This window comes from Dreissena polymorpha, chromosome 10 (assembly GCF_020536995.1).
Source record: "Dreissena polymorpha isolate Duluth1 chromosome 10, UMN_Dpol_1.0, whole genome shotgun sequence".
Classification (NCBI taxonomy): Eukaryota; Metazoa; Mollusca; class Bivalvia; order Myida; family Dreissenidae; genus Dreissena; species Dreissena polymorpha.
This window is the reverse complement of record NC_068364.1, coordinates 26,974,695-26,997,474: the sequence shown is the minus strand read 5'-3', so window position 1 is coordinate 26,997,474 and position 22,780 is coordinate 26,974,695. Positions and strand designations below refer to the sequence as shown.

General features: G+C 33.8%; 2 protein-coding genes and 1 long non-coding RNA gene across 13 annotated transcripts in view; 2 read left to right on the top strand and 1 right to left on the bottom strand.

Moving 5' to 3' along the window:
• The window catches only part of LOC127847287 (uncharacterized), a 382,744-nt gene that overhangs the window by 31,050 nt on the left and 328,914 nt on the right, over nt 1-22,780 (bottom strand). The window lies entirely within an intron of this gene.
• The window catches only part of LOC127847302 (LETM1 domain-containing protein 1-like), a 93,556-nt gene that overhangs the window by 68,313 nt on the left and 2,463 nt on the right, over nt 1-22,780 (top strand). The gene's annotated exons all lie outside the window — the stretch shown is intronic.
• Nucleotides 15,791-18,417, top strand: LOC127847333 (uncharacterized). Its single transcript, XR_008033932.1, has 3 exons — nt 15,791-16,162; nt 17,712-17,780; nt 18,010-18,417. It is a non-coding gene; the product is annotated as an uncharacterized LOC127847333 (long non-coding RNA).

Below are 22,780 nucleotides of genomic sequence, written 5' to 3'. Positions count from 1 at the left end.
GTGTTTACAAGGTTTTAATTTTTTTGACCTAGTGACCTAGTTTTTGACCAGGCACAACCCAGTTTTGAACTTGTGTTTTGCACCTGTCCGAGATTTCATTGGGACAAAGCTTTTTACCAAGTTTCATGAAGATAGAACAAGAAATGTGGCCTCAAGAGTGTTTACGAGCAAATGTTTACGGACGGTCGGACATACGATGGACAAAGACCGGTCACAAAAGCTCACCTGAGCAATCAGGTGAGCTAAAAAACATATAATGAATATTGAAAATCTAGATTCCAGTAATGTATGTCATTATACTTATTAATCAATGTTCTGGCTATGCTATTGTGAGTAATTTTTCATGAAAATCTAAAGTGCAATGAATGAACAGGATCAACCATAAAGCAAATCCAAATAAAAGTACAGTGTTAAAATGAGGTGTTAATGTAATGAATAAAAAATAACTATAAAAAACACAATTTCTGCACATTATGAAATCTCTATCCAAGTATTCATGAGAGATAAACATCTCATTTTTCAATATATTAAACAGGTTGTAATTATTGGTAGCTCTAAAATGTTTTGCAACTATTTAATTTTACAAGAACGCTTTAAAGTCCGATATAACTTTAAAAAGAAGAGCAATTTAAAACACTTACCAATTGCAACATAATTATAAACTAAAGTTGCACAAAGTTTATCTTTAAGGATTTTGTTACAAACAAATGTGTTCATACTGTAACGCCTGTTATACAATATGTGTATATTATTTTCAAATATTCGCATGAAATATGGGATGGATGTCAAATAAAGGAATAACAACAATAAATACAATAATTTGAGGAAAAGATAAATGATTAGACAATGGGTGTCCTCTAAATTGAGAAATGATAACCTACCCCCTTAGACCACACAAACCATTATATTGTGTGATTTTAACAACAAAGCATGTCGTGAATTACAGGACATGGAATTTATGTCTATTACGGAGATGTCACGATTGTACTGTTGTAATGCTGGCTTATGTAAAACTCATTACTTTAAATTTTTTTGAATGACAATTATAAACAAGCGTTGTGTTTGAGAAACAATATGTCCCCATATATTTGACCTTTGACCTTGAAGGATGACCTTGACCTTTCACCACACAAAATGTGCAGCTCCATGCGATACACATGCATGCCAAATATCACGTTGCTATCTTCAATATTGCAAAGGTGTGCATTAAATGAGCGATTTTGACCCATATATTTGACCTTTGACCTTGAAAGATGACCTTGACCTTTCACAACTCAAAATGTGCAGCTCCATGAGATACACATGCATGCCCAATATGAAGTTGCTATATTGAATATTGCAAAAGTTATTGCAAATGTTTAGGTTTACACAAACAAACAAACCAACAGACAGGGCAAAACAATATGTCCCTCACTATAGTGGTGGGGGACAAAAAAGTACATGAATTTTATTAAGTACATGTTTATCAGGGTAGGGAATAGTGAGGAAGAAAAAAATGCTATAAAATATCCTAGTGCACCGAATTAAATACATGTGTAATACTCATTGTTTTATATGTGTTTGGAAGAAGAAATGCTCTGACAAATATAAAGGGGAACACACAAATTGTAGTGATATTGACAGTTAAGTGTCAAACTGGTGTAGCTGCTCAACATGTCTTGATCAAATAGCAGATATGCTTCACTTTGTACACTTGGGTTTACATTATTGCAAAATGCAATGCTGCATGTCTATAATTTAACAATATCCGATGCTGAATTAACATTAATTTATTAAGGTCTACTGGCAGAAAATATCTAAATATTTACTTGGATATAAATTTAGATCGAACCTGAGTTAAACAGCGACACTGAAAAAATGTAATTATCAGTTAATAAAGGAAAGTGTTTTCAGACAAGGAAACACAACTTTTCATCATACTTCAAAGCAAGTATTTCAAGTAATCTTCAATAAATGTGTTTGTTATCTATGTTAAAGACATGACAGCCTATATACATAAATCGAAAGTGATTTTGATGTTTTGTAAATAACATAAATTAATGTCTAACTAAAATTATGCCAACTTGTTTAGTGAACAAGTAATACATAAACTTGTTATATATGTAATAAAATAATGAATTATAGACCAGTTATAATGTTCACAATTATAAACTCTTTTCTTCGAAGTATAAATGACAATGATACTGATATTTTAATAGTATCTTATCACAAGGTTCAAACTGTACAACAACACATACACATGGCAGATTTAAATTATCTGAATAATACAACAATATGCATGTTAAAACATACTATTGTACTTTGAAAACCAAGATGCTGTTGTTATTCTCACATCCAACAAGGATGGTGGCAGTGTACCTGTTGTAGCAGACTGACCCTGGATTCACCACTCCATTCTCTTCTAAAGAAAGAGTGACCAGCTTCCTTCTGCCCTCACTATCCACTTGTAGAATAGTGTGGGAATCCATTGCACTGACCAGCACTTGGTTTGCAGGTGTAACGTGAACACCAAGTGGGGCTTGTAGTGCGTGGTCAGTGAAGATGGCCAGGACTGAACCATCCCTGGCCAGAGTGAGGAGCTCGTGATGTGCGTAGTTAGTGATGTACAGCTTGTCCCCTGTGGGACTCACAGCACACCTGTCTACTGCAATACAAAGAAGTATCAAGATGTTCAATATGTATAGTAGTAAAAACAATTATCAATAAAACCGTATTAACAATATTTTGTTAAATACTAGATGCAACATATTATTAAGATCTGTATACAGCCATATCATAATCAATATTTCGGTTTGGCAGGAAGTTCCAGTGTTTTATGTTCTTTTATGTTCTCTCAATGTTTGACATGTAGGTAGTGTGACTCATGCTTAAAGAATTAAATTCTTCCACAACAACATGGAAGGAAATAATTTTGCTGCAATATGAACAGGGATGTGTCAGGTGGTGTAACTAAATGCAGTAGTAGTTATCGATACATTTACACATGTCTACAATATTATTGACACTATATACCGATATATTTAAAGTGACAATCATACAAAATTAATTAGAAATATTTGTATTGCTGAAATTTAAATATTATATCTAGTTTCTTCATCAGTTACAAAAGACAACCATTTGAATTACAATTGCAAAACTTATTTTTGAAAATTGTAAATACACCCAAAAATATATACTATCGGGCCTGTTTTCACCACCAAAATATAAGACTTAAGTCTAAAAATACAGAAAATTCTTAGAGCTTTAATTTACTAAAACGTCTTGAAAGTCAAGTCTAGCACGTCATTTAACACTAACATTGTTCAAACAATTCTCAAACAATGTGTCGTATCTGATGTGCCAATCACAATTAGTGTCTACTGATTCGTTTCAAAATGTTTTAATGTTCATTGTATTTTAGAACATTTTTAAAGACATATTTGTTACTGATTATATTTTTGTTCAACAGTTAAAATGAAAAAAGCACTGTACGTGTGCCAAATGTATTGAAATACCAGTATTGTAGTGTTTTTGTTGTTTTATGATTGCTTTCATATTTAGTCTGTTAAAAAAGATGAGATCCATTGTTTAAATATGCTTTGTAATTCAATAATCACAGATCCATAATTAGAACAATATTGGAAAAGTTCCACTTGTTAATGTTTGAAAATTATCTAGGCTCTAGCCTATGTGGATTTAGAAAAGGGACGATTTGAATATTTAAGTTTTGATCAGTTTTCGATGGATACATATTTTCAGATTTGTATCTAACCTGGGCACGAAGTGCTCAAGGTGACATTTTGTGATCATCTATACAATATCTTTGCCGAGTTTGCATCTGGGTCACATGTGTCCAATAGCTAGGTCACAATTATTACTCAATATGCGGAAACTTCACATCAGTTAATCTCTGTAAATTCGATCTCACAGGTAATCACAGACAATTTTCGGTCAGCTTTTCTGAAAAATCTAATATAAGATATATACGATTTGTAATACTTTTGTGCTATACTATTTATATTGATGAGTCAAAAGATGTGTCCAGCAAACCACAAATTCGAAGAAAAAAACAAATTGACATTAGCTGAATTCTTATTGATCAGATCAATTTGACTGATGGTCTTTTTCCTAACAAAAACCAACATCAATGCTGTATATATATTTAAAAAGATATTTCTTGTTAACATTATTGTTAACAGTATTGTAAATGTATATAATATGTTACTTGTTGAGTGCTGATGATTTAGAATGCATTTTATATTATTTGTACTTGTGCTTAAAATTTAATACAAATACCGGACACACACTATCGGACTTATTTGTATGTTTTGTTGAGTTGGGTTTAGTTCAAATTATGCCATTCGGGTCAAAACTGTCCCAGCCCTCTGCGGATAATTGGTTGCCGCAATATGTATATAGTGAAAACAATTCTCAAAAAATGTAAGGCTCAGATGTTTTGTATTTCTCAAGTGTGTTCAATTCATGCCCGTAGGGTCAAAATTGGCCCCACATTGGGGGTAACTTGGTTAAATGATATCTCTGCCGAGTTTAAACATGTTTAAACTGTCAGTGGAAAACATTGTCGCCAGGGGCGCAAGTTTCATTACATGGCACTAGAAAAAACTTGTGAAGACTATTGAAGTCACATGTTAAGGTTGGGGAATATAAATGTGTCCTTCTTTCCTTCCTTCAGTCTGTAGGATGTCCGCTGTCCTGTGAGTGCAGTGGTTGGTACAAGCGCTTCTCACCTAGAAGATCTGGGTGCAAACCCCATTTCCAGAAGCATGTGAGTTTGGTTTTTGTCACCACACTTGGCAAGTGGGGTTTTCGCTGGGTACTCTGGCTTTCCCCGACAACTAAAGACCACATACTACTGAAAATAGTTCAGTAACAACTATAAAGCTTGAAAGTGCAGCTACAATTTAAACTTCGCCCAACCTTTCATGAGTTTAGTAAATTAATTAGGGCGGAGTGCTGGGACACACATAATGGAACATATAATGCAGCCACAGGGTCCTCACATAATGCAGGTTCAGGCACGGAATGAGCTCATAAACCTCGACATGCACACATACCTTCTGTCTGTTCCACTTGTTTTGTTTCGAGTGTAACTTATAAAGTAATGTTGCTACAGAGATGAATTTGCGAGAGTTGCAACTGGAGCTATGGTTCATTTATAAGCCATAAAATACATTTTTTTAACATGTGTCTTGCATTATTCAGAAAGTATTGCTGCTTTGCAGCGGAAATTGTAAACCAGCATGTGAACTTGCGCATCTTCCTATTTTTGGTTCATAGGGTTTTGACATAGCTGTGTTAAGGCCACTTTTTTATAATTTTTTTTCACTTGTGTTGCGCATAACTCGAAAAGTATTGCTGCTTGAGGGCTTAAAGTTAATAAACATATTAATCCGTGATTGCGTGCAATGCCATATTCTGGTTACATTTTGTAAAAAAAATCGAGTAATGGACGCTTTTTCAAACAATAAATACTGTTTTAACTTTTGTTGCATGTAACTCAAATTCCTGCTTATGGGCCGATACTTGTCAAACATATTTTCTAGCGTTTAAATTGCATCACCTCAATAATATGGTTCAGTTTTTTGTCCGATACAAGTAGAGTTTTCAGCCAAAAACTGAATGTACGGGCTTCTGTGTATTACTGACACATTTAAAGTGGGTTCAAAAATGGTTGTATAAACATCACAAAAGGTCCTGAGAACTGTTCAGTTCCCTTAAGTCTCCGATAAAAAATAGAGCTTCGGCCCTCTTGTTGAGTACGTGGCATAAAAAAGTTTCTTTCAAGAAAGATGAAGTTCAGATTAAGAAATATCAATTTATGGATATTCAACGAATTGCCATGAGATAGATACACTTTACAATGTCAGCTTGATTGGCAAAGAAAACTTTGTAACTTTGTATCAGTACAACAACTCATGAACAAAACACAGACTGACAACATGTATATATTACAGCATATTGTTGTTTCGTAGTGTTTCCTACCCTAATATACTTAACTCATTGAAATTGTTTTAAACTAATGTTACATAAGCTGTCTTACAATCACTGCAAATGTGCACTCTCGTTGAATGCAATACATTTTATCTGGCAGGGTATCAAGGTCAGAATGCAAAAATCATATGTGTAAATCGTTCTTTCAATGTTTTCTTGTTTGCTTAGGCAAGAACAACATTTAAAAAGATAATTAATATTTGCAAAAGGTGTCATGCTCCTGACGAACAATAATATAGTGGTATACATTTATTAGGGCTGGGAATGACTATTCGAATATTTTCAAACAGTGAATTCCTATTTGAATAATTGATTGTAATGAATAACAATTTCAACAAGTCCTACGTTTGTAAAACAAAATGCCCCCTTCAGCGCTTTGAAGCCACACAGCACTTATTTTGAAGAAAATTGTTTAGTCCAACTTCGCTAAAATCAAATGACCGAAACAAAACTCAGTCATGTGGGAAGACTTACACACCAAAAATCAGCTAAATAGCTGAAAGTCCAAGGCCCATAACTTCACCAACAATCAATGAACTGGAAAGAAACAAACACTACACCTGTATGTCGTGTAGTTTGGCTCACATATTAAAAATCAGCTCAATATCTGAAAGCGTTGCGCACAAAACATACGGAAAACAGTGTTTATAGAGAAATTTGTTACGTTCAAGGCAAATAACTTCACCCAAAAATCAATAGACTGGAACAAAACTCACACTTCATGTGTCGGTCATGAAGGGAGACTCACAATCCAAAAAATCAGCTCAATGTCTGAAAGCATTGCGTAAAAACCCTCCGAAAAAGCGGAATGCCGGACGTACACACCGGTGGGCATGAACAGTGCAAAGTCGCATGTTTGATTCAATGCAGACGACTTTTGTGAATCAGTCATTGTTTAGATAACAGCTGGTATAAATTTTCGAGATAGGAGCTGTGCATAAATTACGTTTCTCTCCTGGAAGGAGGGAAGGGTTTAAAGAAAGTGTGACCGTTTGTGACAGGAGGAGGGGCTCAGGCAATGTGTGACGGCACACATTTATTTATTGTTTAATTTTCTTTCTATTTTTGTAGTAGAATTTTATAGTTTTAAAAACAATTGTCAAAAATTGTGTCAATTTTAATTATTTTTATTTCGCTGAATAACTGTGACGACCATTGACAATAACCTATTTTAGTACTCTTTACGTTATTGTATTAATGTTACACGTCTTTAATTTGTGTTGTAGATAAAAAGTTTATCAGGTGTTATTTTATTTTTCTAAAGTGTGACGTTCTTTAGGGTCTGAGATTTGTGACAGTTTGTGATAAAGGGAATGAGGGGGTTAAAAATGGTCGTAAATAACGTGATGTACCTTATGGACGGTCCCATAGTTGGCAATCCGTGGGATAACGCCGTTATTGGTTTTATCACGGAGTATACGCGGGTATTAATACACCTCATTTTATCTTTTGCCTATGATGTTATTGACATTTCAGCGTCTCGCAATTAGGACAACAGACAAACGCGACCTAGTTTATATGTCTAGGTATACACAAGTTGAGCATTGGCAAACAAAAAGTCTTGACACGATAATACCACGTTTGATTGACCACACTTAATATGTAAGCAAGCTATGACAAGATAATGCCGCATTTGATAAATCATAGTTAATAAGAACGCAAGCTTATCTGCTTGTCAAGACACCCAACCGCACAAGGTGTTTTATTGATGAACTTTGGCAAATACATTAGACAAATACTTCTGTTTAATGCTGTGTCATCTTTGGAAAGCTGTGATAGGGCACGTAGACCCTTAGATTTATATAGGACTTGGTGCTTCAATCGTAGTTGGTTTTTACTTGTTCACTCTGAATCATTTTGAATTGAACATGATAAAAAAATATCAGCGTAAACTAAGATGACTTTGAATTTGTATTTTTATAATTAACATTTACCAAGTAGTTCAAGCTAAATTTCTCAACTGTGTGTTTGCTTTGGATACAAGAAGACCAATATGTTGTGCCCACAAATAACAAATTAGCCTAAGAGTTGTAGATATAAAGCAAATAAACGAAAAAATAACTTCTTATAGAAACTTTTCCAAACGTCAATATCACAATTTTGTAGTTTAAGATAGTGAATAGAAGATTTGTTCCAACTAAGGCAGAAATGATTTTTTTGTAACAACATAGCTTAAAAAAACTTCCGATTTACAGCAAATTTCATATAATTACTTTGACCTATTTTTATAACATAACGATCTGCACTTTACTGGGCGATTTAATAACTCATTCCTTCTTATTATATGGGGAAACATCCATCTGTCGTTTTAGAATAATACATGTACATGTGAAAAGTTTAGCCGGTGAGACAAAGGGCGTTAATCTGACGATCGGTTTTCTAGTGATCACGAATAGTGTAACCTTGAAAATGTCATTTGCCGATGACAAACACTTTGATATGATAAAACAAACATTGAACAAGCTTAACCTTGTATTATTTATCGCATTTTTTTATTTTATCACAAAGACGCAATACATAAATTGTTAAAGTGAACTCTTAAGTATTTGAGACACTCTTGAAACATTTAACAAACATTGCAAATATTTTCTTAAGACACTTGAAGCATCAATAAACAAGGCTTAAAAGCCCACACAAAATATGCAAGAATAGATATATCGAGGTACAAATTAAATAAGGTTTACGAAGACACATATATTGCAAACTTTGTGCATTTTGCATTATCTGTACGGTGCTCACCCTTTCTTGATCCAAAGCAATCTTTGAAAGATAAATAGTGCATTTTGCAAAGAAGGGATGAAGCATTTTTAAACATAGGGTGCTGAAACTATTAAAATGCCATGATTTCAGATATTTAACGGAACAGAACACAATATGTCCTGGGTAAGTTTGGCGAGTGATATAACTCTGCTGTGGTGAACTAATAATTCCACGCTCTCGGGAAACGATGCTTAATGCATGTGCATAAACTGTCGTTCCAGATTAGCCTGTGCAGTCCCCACATGCTTATCAGTGTAAATATCTTCTGCCTCCACTGGATTTTTGTTAAGAAGAGACCGCCTTTAAACGAACAATTCAGTACAAACCGAAAGTGTCGTATATGATTAACCTTGACAGGCTGCACAGGCTTATGTGCGACGACACTTTACGCACACATATTAAGCCCAGTTTCACAGAACAAGGCTCAGTTAGTGCAACTGCAAAAGTTTGTGTACATTGTTTTGAATATTCGTATGAACAATGGGATGGATATTAAATAAAGGAGTAAAAAGAAATAAAAAAGTATGAAGCCAACAATATTTTGTCCTGTTTCACTGTTTTTATTCATGTCCATACTTAATGTACGAACTCCAAGATTGTGCACAAGAAATAAACACTGGACATTAAATGAACTGTAAAAAACTAAAAATGAACGCTTCAGAAACTGAATGCATAGTGTTTGGAAGTCGCCCTAAATTAAATAAGTGTAACACTCAGGACATTGATGTATGTGGTGACAAGATCAAGCGACAAAGTAGCATCAGATATGTGTGCGCATTTTTGGATGAAACGCCGAACGTTAATGAACACATTAAGAGAAAGTGGAGATCTGAAAGGTTGAATTATTTAAAAATAAAAAGCCTTCGTTTATACTTAACACAAGACGCCACAAAAACACTAGTTCTTTCTTTAGTCATTTCCAATTTTGACTATTGTAACGTTAGTTTGTACGTCATCTCCCAGTGTGAATTGGCAAAATTACAGCGTGTTCAAAGTATGTTTGCAAAATTGGTTATAAGCCTTAGAAAAAGGTACAGTTCAAAACAATCACTTTATGACCTGTACTGGCTGCCAATCAAGGCAAGAATCCAATTCAAAGTTCTTACATACATGTTTAACTGTACAATTGGTAATGCCCCTGCCTATTTGACCGAACTTCTATCCACTCCGATTTCTAAACGTAATCTTAGATCATCAGCATCATCAATTGGCTATTTTAATGTATCTTTCAACAATACAACATTATTCAGTGATAGAAGCTTCAGAACTGTAGTTCCAAAACTATAATACAACAAACCTTTGAATTTAAGACAATGTACTTCAATAGACACTTTTAAAAAACAACTTAACACATACTTTTCGGTGACTATTCTGCATTATTTTAGGTAATACGTGATGTACCTTTGTTCAATTAATGAAGAATCTCCTCTTTTAAAGAAAATATTTAAAAAAAACACAAATGTATATATACTCGGAAAAATAAATCATTTTTTAATGTTTTGTATCGACTTGTTTGAAACTTGGAACTGGTGTTCGTTCTGTGAATTGTGAATGAGGCTTGCCTCGCTTGCTTGTTGTGAATCGGTCGCTGTATCACTCCATATAATTGTATGTTTGTATGTTTGTAATTTGTTTTTCTTTTTTAATTTCTATTGTACAACGCCATTGAATATGTTTTATATGTAGGCGTTCAATCAAATGCTCCAGATTCAAGTATATTCAATCAATTAACAAAAAAATGAAAATGCAAATACCTATTTTACCATTTGTCTTGTGTTTTAAACTGTGTAATAACTATCAATACACAAACTTACAGAACACGAGTGATTCTTAAAAGAAGTTTTAAGATTAACAACTATACTAAAACTATGATTCCAGTGTTCAAATGACATAAAACCGTATAATGTAAGATTTGCGTGTTGCAATTATGATGGACATTAATGTAACGTAACACAAGGAGTGCATTATTACAACGAAATCAATTATAATAATGAATCCAATATGCAAATAACAAAAACAAACTTAATCAAGTAAACACAATTTGCAAGTTTCATAAGTTGGTTGCTAGGTTACTGCATTTTTTCATGCAATTATTAATTACATATATAATAAGAGTTTCTGGGTAAACTGGTTTTAGTTATTTTTGTATTAATGAAATAATGAATCACATATTAGTTTTATAACTGTCAAAAAAAACTTAATTTGATTCACATGTGTTTGCATAAACATTTGAAGCAAATCTAAGGCAAGCTTTAGATCCCTGAACATATTGGATAAGGTTTCCCTTTGCTTTCAACAAATGTATTTGTATTATTTTCATTTAAAGAATTAAGTATTTGTTATTAAACGGTTCACTTGCATCACCCAGAAGTAACATTTTACAGGTTATTATTATTTGTAAATTTGCATTAGTTAACATATCGGAGATATATGTAATGAGTTTTTGTACGGTGTTACACTCCCAGAATAAATGTGCAATTGATTCTTACATCTTTCAAAAAGGGCATGTATTACTATCCGACAAAAATATATGTAAAGTTCATGGATTCAACACTTGTCCATGTACTTGTTTGCATTGTATGATATCATTTTCAATGTATTAATTCCATTATGTTTGCCATTTTGGGGTGTCAGAGTGCCACTTGAACACATTTTATAACACAAATTTTAAAAAAGTGATTAGACAATTAGTGTTCCCAAAAATTCGCAATAAGAGTAAAACATCATCCCATTGATAACACAAACCATTTTAAAAACAAACCATGTCGTGAATTACAGGACATGGAATTTATTGCATTTACCAAGATTTCACGGATTGTACTGTTGGAATGCTGGCTTATGTCAAACTCATTACTTTTATATGTTTGAATGTTAACTATAAAAACAATTACATTAATTTTCGAAAGTGCATGTATCTCAGGGGAGGGAAGAGTGAGGAAGAACTATATGCTATAATATATACTAGTGCACAGAATGTAATATATGTAAAACTAATTGTTTTATATGAGAGCACCGTTTGCAAGTATAAACGCTCTGGCAAATATAAGGGGCACACACAAAACGTATTAATTTTGTTACGTGTCAAGCTGTTGTAGCTGCTTTACATGTCTACTCTTGATCAAATAGTTTCGCACTGTAAACTCGGGTTAAAAATATTGCAAAATGCAATACTGCATCGCTATAATTTTCATATTAGCCGATGCTGAATTTACATTTATCCATTTAAATAAAACTGGAAGAGAATATTAGAACATTAAAATGGACATTAATTTTGATCTAAACCTAAGTTAAGGTAACAACAATTATAAAAAGGTGTTTTCAGTGCTGGAAACAACACTTTTCATCATACTTCAAAACCAAGGATTAAACCAATTTCAAGTCGTCTATACATTTGTTATGTACGCAAAAGAAATGACAGACAATATACAGTATCAAATTTGCTTTTGATGTAAGGTAAATAACATAAATTATTCCCTGCACTTACATCATTTTAACGTCTTAAGTGAAATAAGTCCAACTGTGTGATGTAAAATTGGGGGTATATGCCTCGACATACCAGCACTTGACCTGCAGGTGTCACGTGTACGCCATATAGGGCTTTTAGTGCAGGGTCAGTGAAGGTGGCCATGACTGAACCATACTTGGCCAGGGTGAGAAGCTTGTTAATGGAGAGGTTAGTGATGTACAGTCTTTCCCCTGTAGGATTAAATCAACCTTGTGTACTGCAAAACAGAGTAACATCAATATATTGAATAATCTGTATAGCAATTAATTACAAATCACATTAAAACTATATTAATATTACACTAGAAAATAAAATAAATTATGCAACAAATGATTAAGGTCTGCATTTAAGTCCAATAATAATCATTTATAAGGTTAAAGAATTGACGTCTACCACAACAACACAGAAGGAAATACTAACACTGCAAAATGCACATGAATGTGTCACGGGATGTAACTACATGCAGTAATATTAGATTATCCATACATATACATATGATAGCAATTATATTAATATTACACTATTAAAACTATATTAATATTACACTATACAATAAAATAAATTATGCAACAAATGATTAAGGTCTGCATTTAAGTCCAATAATAATCATTTATAAGGTTAAAGAATTGACGTCTACCACAACAACACAGAAGGAAATACTAACACTGCAAAATGCACATGAATGTGTCACGGGATGTAACTACATGCAGTAATATTAGATTATCCATGCATATACATATGATAGCAATTATATTAATATTACACTATTAAAACTATATTAATATTACACTATAAAATAAAATAAATTATGCAACAAATGATTAAGGTCTGCATTTAAGTCCAATAATAATCATTTATAAGGTTAAAGAATTGACGTCTACCACAACAACACAGAAGGAAATACTAACACTGCAAAATGCACATGAATGTGTCACGGGATGTAACTACATGCAGTAATATTAGATTATCCATGCATATACATATGATAGCAATTATATTAATATTACACTATTAAAACTATATTAATATTACACTATAAAATAAAATAAATTATGCAACAAATGATTAAGGTCTGCATTTAAGTCCAATAATAATCATTTATAAGGTTAAAGAATTGACGTCTACCACAACAACACAGAAGGAAATACTAACACTGCAAAATGCACATGAATGTGTCACGGGATGTAACTACATGCAGTAATATTAGATTATCCATACATATACATATGATAGCAATTATATTAATATTACACTATTACACTGTTCATCAGTATCAAAGGGTTGGAAAGGAGGCCTTTAAAACTTGAATTAGTAAGAAAGGTCTTCCATTAAATATAACTTTTTAATTGACTACAAATGCATGAAAATACATATCTTAGTGGTAAAGGGATAAATTGAGGTAAAAATGTTCACAAGATAAGTAAACTTTGACAATAAACTGATAAATAAAACTATTGCCCCTATATGAGCCTTGTGCTGGAAAAACTGGGCTTAATCCATGCGCCTAAAGTGTCGTCCAACATCAGCATGTGCAGTGCGTACTGGCTAATTATGGCGACACTTTTAGAATATCGTTTTTTCGCTAAGAAAAAATACTTTAAGTGGAAAGTGTCTTCCCTGAACAGGCTTATCCAGGATGACAGTTTACGTACATGTATTAAACGTCTTTTTCCCAAAGCCAAGCTCATATGTTTGCAACAATGGCCGCCATTGTTCCAAAATGGTTATATTTTCCAGCTGATATGTGAATAGAAGTTAGTTATAAACATGTGTTTGAAAAGCGTCATCATGAAATTTATAAATACATTCTGTAATCAACATGCTTCAGGATTTGTGTTAGCCTAAAGAAAATCTGTTGCATTGATTTCCCCTGCTTACACTTTGATTGGTCCATCCACTTGATTGCTTAACACAAACACGAGATTTCGAAAAGTCCGTTTAAACGGGTTGCTAATGAGTCTTTTATTTTCATGGAACGTCTCCTTCTCGATTGTCTGGGCAAGCTCACTGCCGTCCTGCGATAACACGTTGTTCTGCGAAAACAGGGCTTAATACATGTGCGTAAAATGTAGTCCGTGATAAGCCTGTGCGGTCTGCAAAGGCTTATATGGGTAGCACTTTCCACCTAAATGGAATTTCTATATAAAGGAAAGCTCGTCTAAACAAAACTCAAGTCTAGGCAGAAAGTGGTGTCCATGATAAGCATGTGTGGACAATAAAAGGCTAATCTGGGACGACCTTCACGCACATGCATTTAGCCCCGTGTTCCTAGTGATTGGACTTTATCAGATAAGAGACACAAATGTGGTCTTCTAACAGACCAACGTTATAAAACACTATATCATCTTTCATGCTATATTTCATGGGAAATGTAATCACCAAACAATGAATACGTTTTAGATAAATTTAACCTCTGTGAAAACTGGACTTAATGCATGTGCGTAAAATGTCGGCCCTGATAAACCTGTGCAGTCTGCAAAATCAAGCTGAACAGGGGGACACTTAACGCTGTTATGGTGTTCTTTGTTCTTTGTTTAAAGAAAAAACATGCTAAGCGAAAAAATAATTTAGTCGGAAAGGGTCGTCCCTGATAAGCCTGTGCACTGGCTTATCTGGAATAACAATTTAAAAACATGGATTAACCCCCATTTTCCTAGAGCAAAGTTCCTATAAAAACCAACAGAGTTAAAAATTAAAAATAAGTTCTCGCCAATTTTTGGCATTACGATGAACCTTTTATAATATTTAACACGTGACATCATAAAAGTTCATTTGATTTCGTGAAAATTACATGTAACAGGCAGGTCAAGGATTTGTGGCGTGTGATTTGCAATTCGTTTTCATTAAATCCCTACAATGGCACTTAACATGAAATTGAACGTATGCCCTCTGAGCATCCATAGAAAATAAGGTTGTCAGAAACAAGTCTATTGCAAACTTTGTGCATTTCACATCAGCACCCTCTTGGTGAAAAACAATTTTTACAAGAGATAAGAACGTATTTGGGCATAGAATAACATACTGTGCAGATACCAACGCTTTTTTCCTGTTGTTGTGAAAAAAAGAGAAGTGAACTGTTCAAAATTGTGAAAAACAATGAGCCGTGAACTTTCTAAAATTGTGAAAATTTAAGTCATGAACTTTTTGATATTGTGAAAATTCGGGTCGTGAACTTCTTGATATTGTGAAAATTTTAGTTGCGAGTTTCCCACAAATGTGAAAAAAGGCCATTCTAACAGAAGAAAAAAAGCCCGGGAAACTGTTAAAATTGCCAGGATTAAGAAAATTGACAAGACAGAACACAGTGCACCTGGGTCAATTTTGCAAGCAATAGAACTCGGCTGTGATGAAGTTATTGAGCTGCACTCTCATAAAACCAGGCTTAATGCATATGCGTTAATTGTCATCCCAGATTAGCATGTGCAGTCTGGGACGGCACTTTTCGCTAAAACTTGGTATTTAATAAGAAAATACGTCCTTTTAAAGGGGACGACACTTTACGCACATGCATTAAGCCCAGTTTTCCAAGAGCGAGACTCAACATATGAATTTGGAGAAGACAGGGAATGAGCACAAATGCCGTATGTTACCAGAGCAACACAATCAACCAATTAAACTTGCCACCTTTGATGGGAAATATAATAACCAAACAGTGAATAAGATAAAGGTAAATTAGTGACCTTGCTTTGCAACACGGCAGAGACACGAATATCACCGGATAAGCACGGACCAACACGTTATCTACACTTTATCTACACGGACCCTACCATATCTTCAACAACAATTACAATCACTGTAGCGATACAGACCACACATGATTTGCCCGTGACTGACAATAACTTGTTTAACAGCAGGTTGGCTTTAGGTGACTAAATCAATTTGGCTGCCCGTTTATTGCAGTGCTTGGTAAGAACACTTCTCACCTGGTAGTGTTTGAGTCTGGCTGGTTGTCGCCAGACCGAAATAATTGTCTTTAGATTGTGGTCATTGTTTATATGGATTGTAGGGACTTTTTGTCGACTTTTTTTAAAGGTTATTACTAATTAATTAACTTCAATAATACAATACATATATAATATTCTTATAGCTATTGTCAGCCTATGTATCCTAGTATATTATATTTAATTTTAAAGGCATCATTCTCAAAAACGTTATTTTAAAATTGAAGTAAGAACAAAGAAAACTATTACAAACTATCACACAAATTTTTCGAATGCCTAGGCATAACCATATGAATGGTCCTGGTCGTGTTACTAAATACATGAGGAAGAGCAAACAAGTTAAGTCACTAAGAACCATGTCCTGTATTATCATGTAGGCATACGTGCTCAATCACAGCTTTCCTCAGATGACACAGCATTGAAATGACGCACGTGTCTAATTTATTGCCATCTTTTATCTATAAAGTAGCATCGTGTGCGGTGGGTTTTCTTGAGAAGAGGATTACCTAAATTTTATATTGAGTGTCATTTACCCGATATTGGTATTAAATTGATATACACGTTGTACTCTTAAGCTCAAAGAATGTGCCTTGTTGAAAACTCTCCTGATAAAACATTCCCACTAGGTTAACGTACACGTAATCGACATTTGAAAAAGATATGAATTTAGTTACATTGTTTGGTCGCCAGCTTAAATAAAATGTTCTGTTATTGGCATTTATGTACATTGTCAGATTGTAAAAACAACTACTTAATTCAGCTTTAAAAAAATCTAAAAAGTGATTAATAGATTTACAAATACTTTATTCGGCTTTAAAATATCTATAAATTGCTTGAATAGATGTACGATGTTTTTCACGCACATTTTATCAAATTTACTGATGATACACATTTGTGTGCCCTGACTTCGCACACTTACATAGTGCAACCTATTAGATGTCCTTAATGAAAGACTACCTAAAAGGGCTTTAAGAGTGAACCAATAGTTTTTATCTGTTACTGAACTTTATATTTGCAACTATCGTAGAGCTATAGTCAATACGACAATACGAAGTAAATTGGATGATCATAACAGTACTGCAGACTCTCGGGCGCTGGTATTTCTTATTAGTTATACTATGTAGTTCCTACGTATTTCTAGTGTTTTGTTCTAAAATGCTCCTAGTATTCATTTTTGTTCAGCATTATATTTAATAAACGCCAAGTACCTTTTTAGTACTGACGTGTGGGTTCCCTGACACATAGTTTGCTGTCCAACTATAATTATATTAGATAAGTCTTTATATATCAAATATTAGACACATAAAGACACAGAGCAAATAGTTCTGAATAGTATTATATATACATCATTTTGTCTTTATCTGCTTTTTCAATCATGTACATTCTACAATCCTCAGATAATTGAAATCAGAAATCATGTAAACTGTCACATAAATGTTGAGCCATACGGTCATTGGCCTATGTAGAACACTTATTAAAAGTTGCATATTTACTGTTTCATTATTTTCACATAGCAGGACCTTTCCACAAACGCCTGCAACACATTGGGGAACCGCGACACAGGACGCTGTTGGTGCACAGATGTAAGTATCAGGGTAGTGGAGAAAGCCATTTGAAATATTGATTTGCTATAAACCTGTCGCACAGTATTATAGTGATGTTTGTTTACTACTTGTTCGCTATCAAAAGATGTATATCCTTTATATCGGGCGCTAGTTACAAGTAGCATTGCAAAAATCTACCCTGAGGTCCCAACTCCGATCATATAGGGCTTAAGAATGATTTGTTCATTTATTGTTGTTTCATTTTTAGTTGTTCGCTTGCTGACAACTAAGGTTTGTGGTATGTGTTGCAAGTCGGTCTGCTCTTAACTACGCTAATAACGATAACCAATGCATCTGCCTGGTTATACTTCACCACTGGTACACTGCAGACATAATGTGTGTATGACATCAGTAGCGTTTAACAGCTTATGCGACGACATTGGCAAGTTTGTCATTGAAATCTGTAAATATTGGCTGCTTTCAGGGAAAACGGGGCTTAATGCATGTCAAATTAGTGGTGTCCCAGATTAGCCTTTGCACACTGATTAGCCTGTGCAATGCGCACAAGCTAATCAAGGACGACACTTTCTGATTGTATGGTGATTTTCGTTTAAAGAAAGTCTCTTGTACTGGGATGACAATAAATGTATATGCATTAAGCCTTGTTATACCAAAATGAAGCTTAAATTATCTTAATATTTATATTTATAATTGGAAAAAAAGATAAAAGTGATAATAACTTCAAAGTAACCTCCCGACCTAGGGCTTTACGTGCTCGTCCCCCTGTTGTGCCGTGAGGCAGAAACAGTTGATCTGACAATCCGCCTAGTGTCGGAACACGCCCTGACTCGGGTAAGCCGGAAAATATTCAAAGAAGTGCACGGGCGACTTTTCGAGATCTGGGAGAAGTACGAAGACGATGACATGACAACTACTCAACTGCTGAGAACGCGCAGCCATATCATCGGACTGGGACCGATAGAGCACAACCCTGGACAACATCGGGTTCCACGATGATGACTTCTGAAATGCAATACATTGTATACTTATTTGTGTATGTATATGATAGGATAGTATGCTGTTGTATTTTTGTTTATATATTTGTGTACTTTTGCAAATGTGTAAAAGGGGCATTTTCACGTTTGGGTAAATTGACAAAATTAAAAAAAAAGTTGGTTTAGATTAGCAATTTTTTTTTTTAGTTATGATTTTTGTGAGGTAACAGTAATACTGAATATTTACCATGCTCTAAAATAGCCATTATATTATTTTGACGATTTAAAAACCCGAAAATTATAAAGCGTTGCAACGCGAACGATTTAATAATTTGGAGAGTTCTGGTGTTGTCGTCATATTTTGTGAACCAATGAGGATTGGTTGTTTGGAGCATAAAATACACCTTTCATTGTATCCGGAAGGATGGCCGAATGGTCTTTGTAGACTTTTTACTCCAGGACTCCAGGGGTCAGTAGCCCTGCTTAGGGTATCTTTTTTTAAATTTTATTCTTTATTTTTTACTGGAGCTTTTTATATCCAACATTAATATTTATCAATATAAAGCATTTAATGACAATCTTTAAAACATGCCGAAATCTGTGAAAAGAATGATATATCCCCTGCCACCTAAACCGTATTCTGGTTCCCGTCGTACTAATACTTTAGTAGTTCAGGCAACCGAGGAAAATGGCAGCGCACTACGTATGTATTAATTATCGTAAAAATAGTAAAGTTTGGAGTAAGTAAAATCATTCAAGCTTGTGTTAAGGTTTAGTTATAGGTATCGATCTGTCTATGGTTTTTTTTTCGAATCACTTATAATTTATTTAAAAAATGACATTATGTCATGTTTACCCGATTCGACACAGCGTCTTTCGGATAGTTAATGTGTACACAATTGCACAAGAGAATATCTGTTCAATGTACGTAATGTTTATGATAGATATTTTTTGGTCAACAATAGCTAATGCAAATTGTATATATAAATAAATTTTATATATACATCAATATCATTACTGTCGGATTCAAATATATCTTACCAAGAAAGAGTAAATACTTTAATAAAATCATGTACCTGTATATTGATTATCTCAGGTTATTAAAACATGCATAACAGGATACCTTGCAATGCATCCAATCACAAAAGCAGCAACACTGATCTTAACTTTAATTAAAATCATAACAATATTTGATCAGAAATATGATTTTAAATGATTTGAGCATGTTAAATGAATGACCAGAGAAAACTAATCAATTTCTTCAAAAATACTTTTAACATTGCATTACAATAAATTGTTGAAATAATGATATGGTTTTTATCTAGTGACTTTACAAATTGTCAAATTTTTTCAGCACATGTCCGAGAAATTGGACGAGCTGGAAGAACGGGCACAGATGCACAGGCCATCCTGTACTTCAACCAAGGAGACTTGGTGTCAACAGCAATGAGGAAAGACATGAAAGAATATTGTTTACAAAATTCAATGTGCAAACGTGTAATAATAAATTCTTTCTTCGGATTCCACACAACGGTTAAACCACGTGTACGTTGCAGCGTTTGTAATTCTGATCTGGAATTGGAACGGCAGTTTGGAAATCTAAGAGTTGTTTGAACAATGTACTGCAGTTCTCTACTGACTGGATACGCTTAAGTGTGCCCAATAGGATATATTTGGTAAAAAAACAACAACAGACAAATTCTTAATTATGATTATTTGGTAAAGATGCTGTTATTTTATATTGTGAAGTAAATAATTTCATCCTAAAATATTGACTTTGACTTACCGGTCCTGGGGGCCGTTTCATCAAACATCATGTGACAGATTTAGAATATAATGCATATTTCTAATAAACATTAATGACGATGCTGCGAAGCAGCTCGTCTAAGTTATCATACCATGAACAAAAAAGCACAATGGCGACCTATGCAAAAGACCGAGCCAGTCCGATTGAGATAGCTCGATTTTTCTAATCGGCATACCTCGCTGATTATCATTGGTAAAGGTATAGGAAGTTCAGCTATAAATAGGACAGCATATTCTGGGAAAAAAGATTTAATAATAGTTTGAAAACGTTAATTTTAAATCAGTTATATTCAATCCATTATATGTTTATAGATCAATGAAACAACTATGCATTTTCTGTATTGTATTTGACATAAGTCGTGATTCAGTAAATAAATTGCGAATTAAAACGTGTATAATTAACGTTCAACGCGATCATAAGTGAAAAGAAAACGAATTATTTTGAACCTGCCATTTGTAAACGTTGTAGCGATGGTATATAAACAGCATAATAGCCGTATGGCATCTGTGAAACTCGCTCTTCTGCGTGCTTTCTCATTGTGCATATTAAATAAACTTTCCAAACAGAAATTACAGAGCCACATCAGTGGACATACTATGTTTGATAATTCATTCGTTTGATATTGTTTGCTGTTTTATACACATATTCCTTACAATGTGTTCATGGGCGAACTCACGTATTCAAGTGCTCTTACCACTATGTGTTCATACCTACTTTCGGGAATCATCATGCAATTATTGCCGTACTTAACGAACAAACATGCCTAAGCTTATTAAATTAGAGAAAAAAACAATAATCAAAAGAGAAAAATTATATGTTCATGCACATCGGCATGTGACATATCGTCCGTACACATAGCATCATTAACTTAGGAAAGGAAACAACGAAATATTAAGTTTGGTATGATATACATGTCAAATTAAAGAGCATGGTGTAATTAAAAAGCATGTCCAGTTTTGAATTTTATGCTGGAAAGTAATGTTATTACCCACAAACGTTTTACTGTAACTGAACATTTTTTAAGATAAGTGGTACAGAAAATACACGTTGAATATCTTTTTAAAGAGATTTCTTGTTATATTTGATCGAGAATGTAACCCGCCTCCCAGTTTCGCTGAATGGATCAAGTTCCCCACGGGTACTACTTCCCCGTACTCCCAATTTTGTTCGTACCCTACATTTTTCGTACCCATTTTTTTGCTCGTACCCAAAATGTTTGTCCTACCCAAATTATTTTCCAACCCAATTTTTTTTTCGTAACCAAAGATTTGTTCGTACCCATTTTTGGGGCATAATTTTGAACCCAAAATTTTCGTACCCATTTGTTTTCCTACCCAAAATTTTCGTACCCACATACACAATTTTGGTGATGTAGATAAACTTAAATAGATGCTTTTATATCAATCTTCTTCAAAAGCATCGTCACACCAGTACTGTCAGTACTTTGATTACTAAACATGAAATCATAATATTGCTAATTTCGGTTAATTGGTACATGTCATAATGTTCTTACCCATGGTCCAAATTTTGAGTGCATGTTGTTTAACAGCTTTTATATGTTCAATTGTCCAGTTTTAATTGTACATTTGAATTGTCGTACGAACTTTGATGAAACAGTCCCGCTGCATCTCTAAAGTCTTTGCCTCATTATGATATACCGGGAAATATGTACGATTTTTTTTTCTTAAATTACGTGCTATGAAAAAAAATGATTTAACAATATCTCTTTCTGATCGTTTCCAGGTAAACATAGCCATGTAAGCAATCAAAAGTTAAAAAAAGACTCTAAATATAATAAGTTGTATTCTATTTTACACCTTTAAAGTACATGATATTACACCAAGGGAAACTAAAGTCTACAATTAATGGAAAATGTTGACTTTGTGATTTACTTAAAGAATCAATTATGTATAGATACTACATTTCATGTGAACCATGTAATGTAACATTATATTATTTCAGAGCAATTACTGTTAAAGGTCAGTTTTTAAATATTTATCGAGCCCCATGAACTGGAGTCCTATGTGTCGTTGGGTAAACCATCAAACCAGCCAACTTTAACTGTCATTTTTAGCTCATCTATGTTTAAACAAAAATATGAGCTATTGTCATCGCCTTGGCGTCGGCGTCTTTGTCGGCGTCCGGTTAGGAATTGTGTTAAGTCGTCTTTTCTCATAAAGTATCAAAGCTATTGCATTAAAACTTGGTACACTTACTAACTATCATGAGGGGACGGG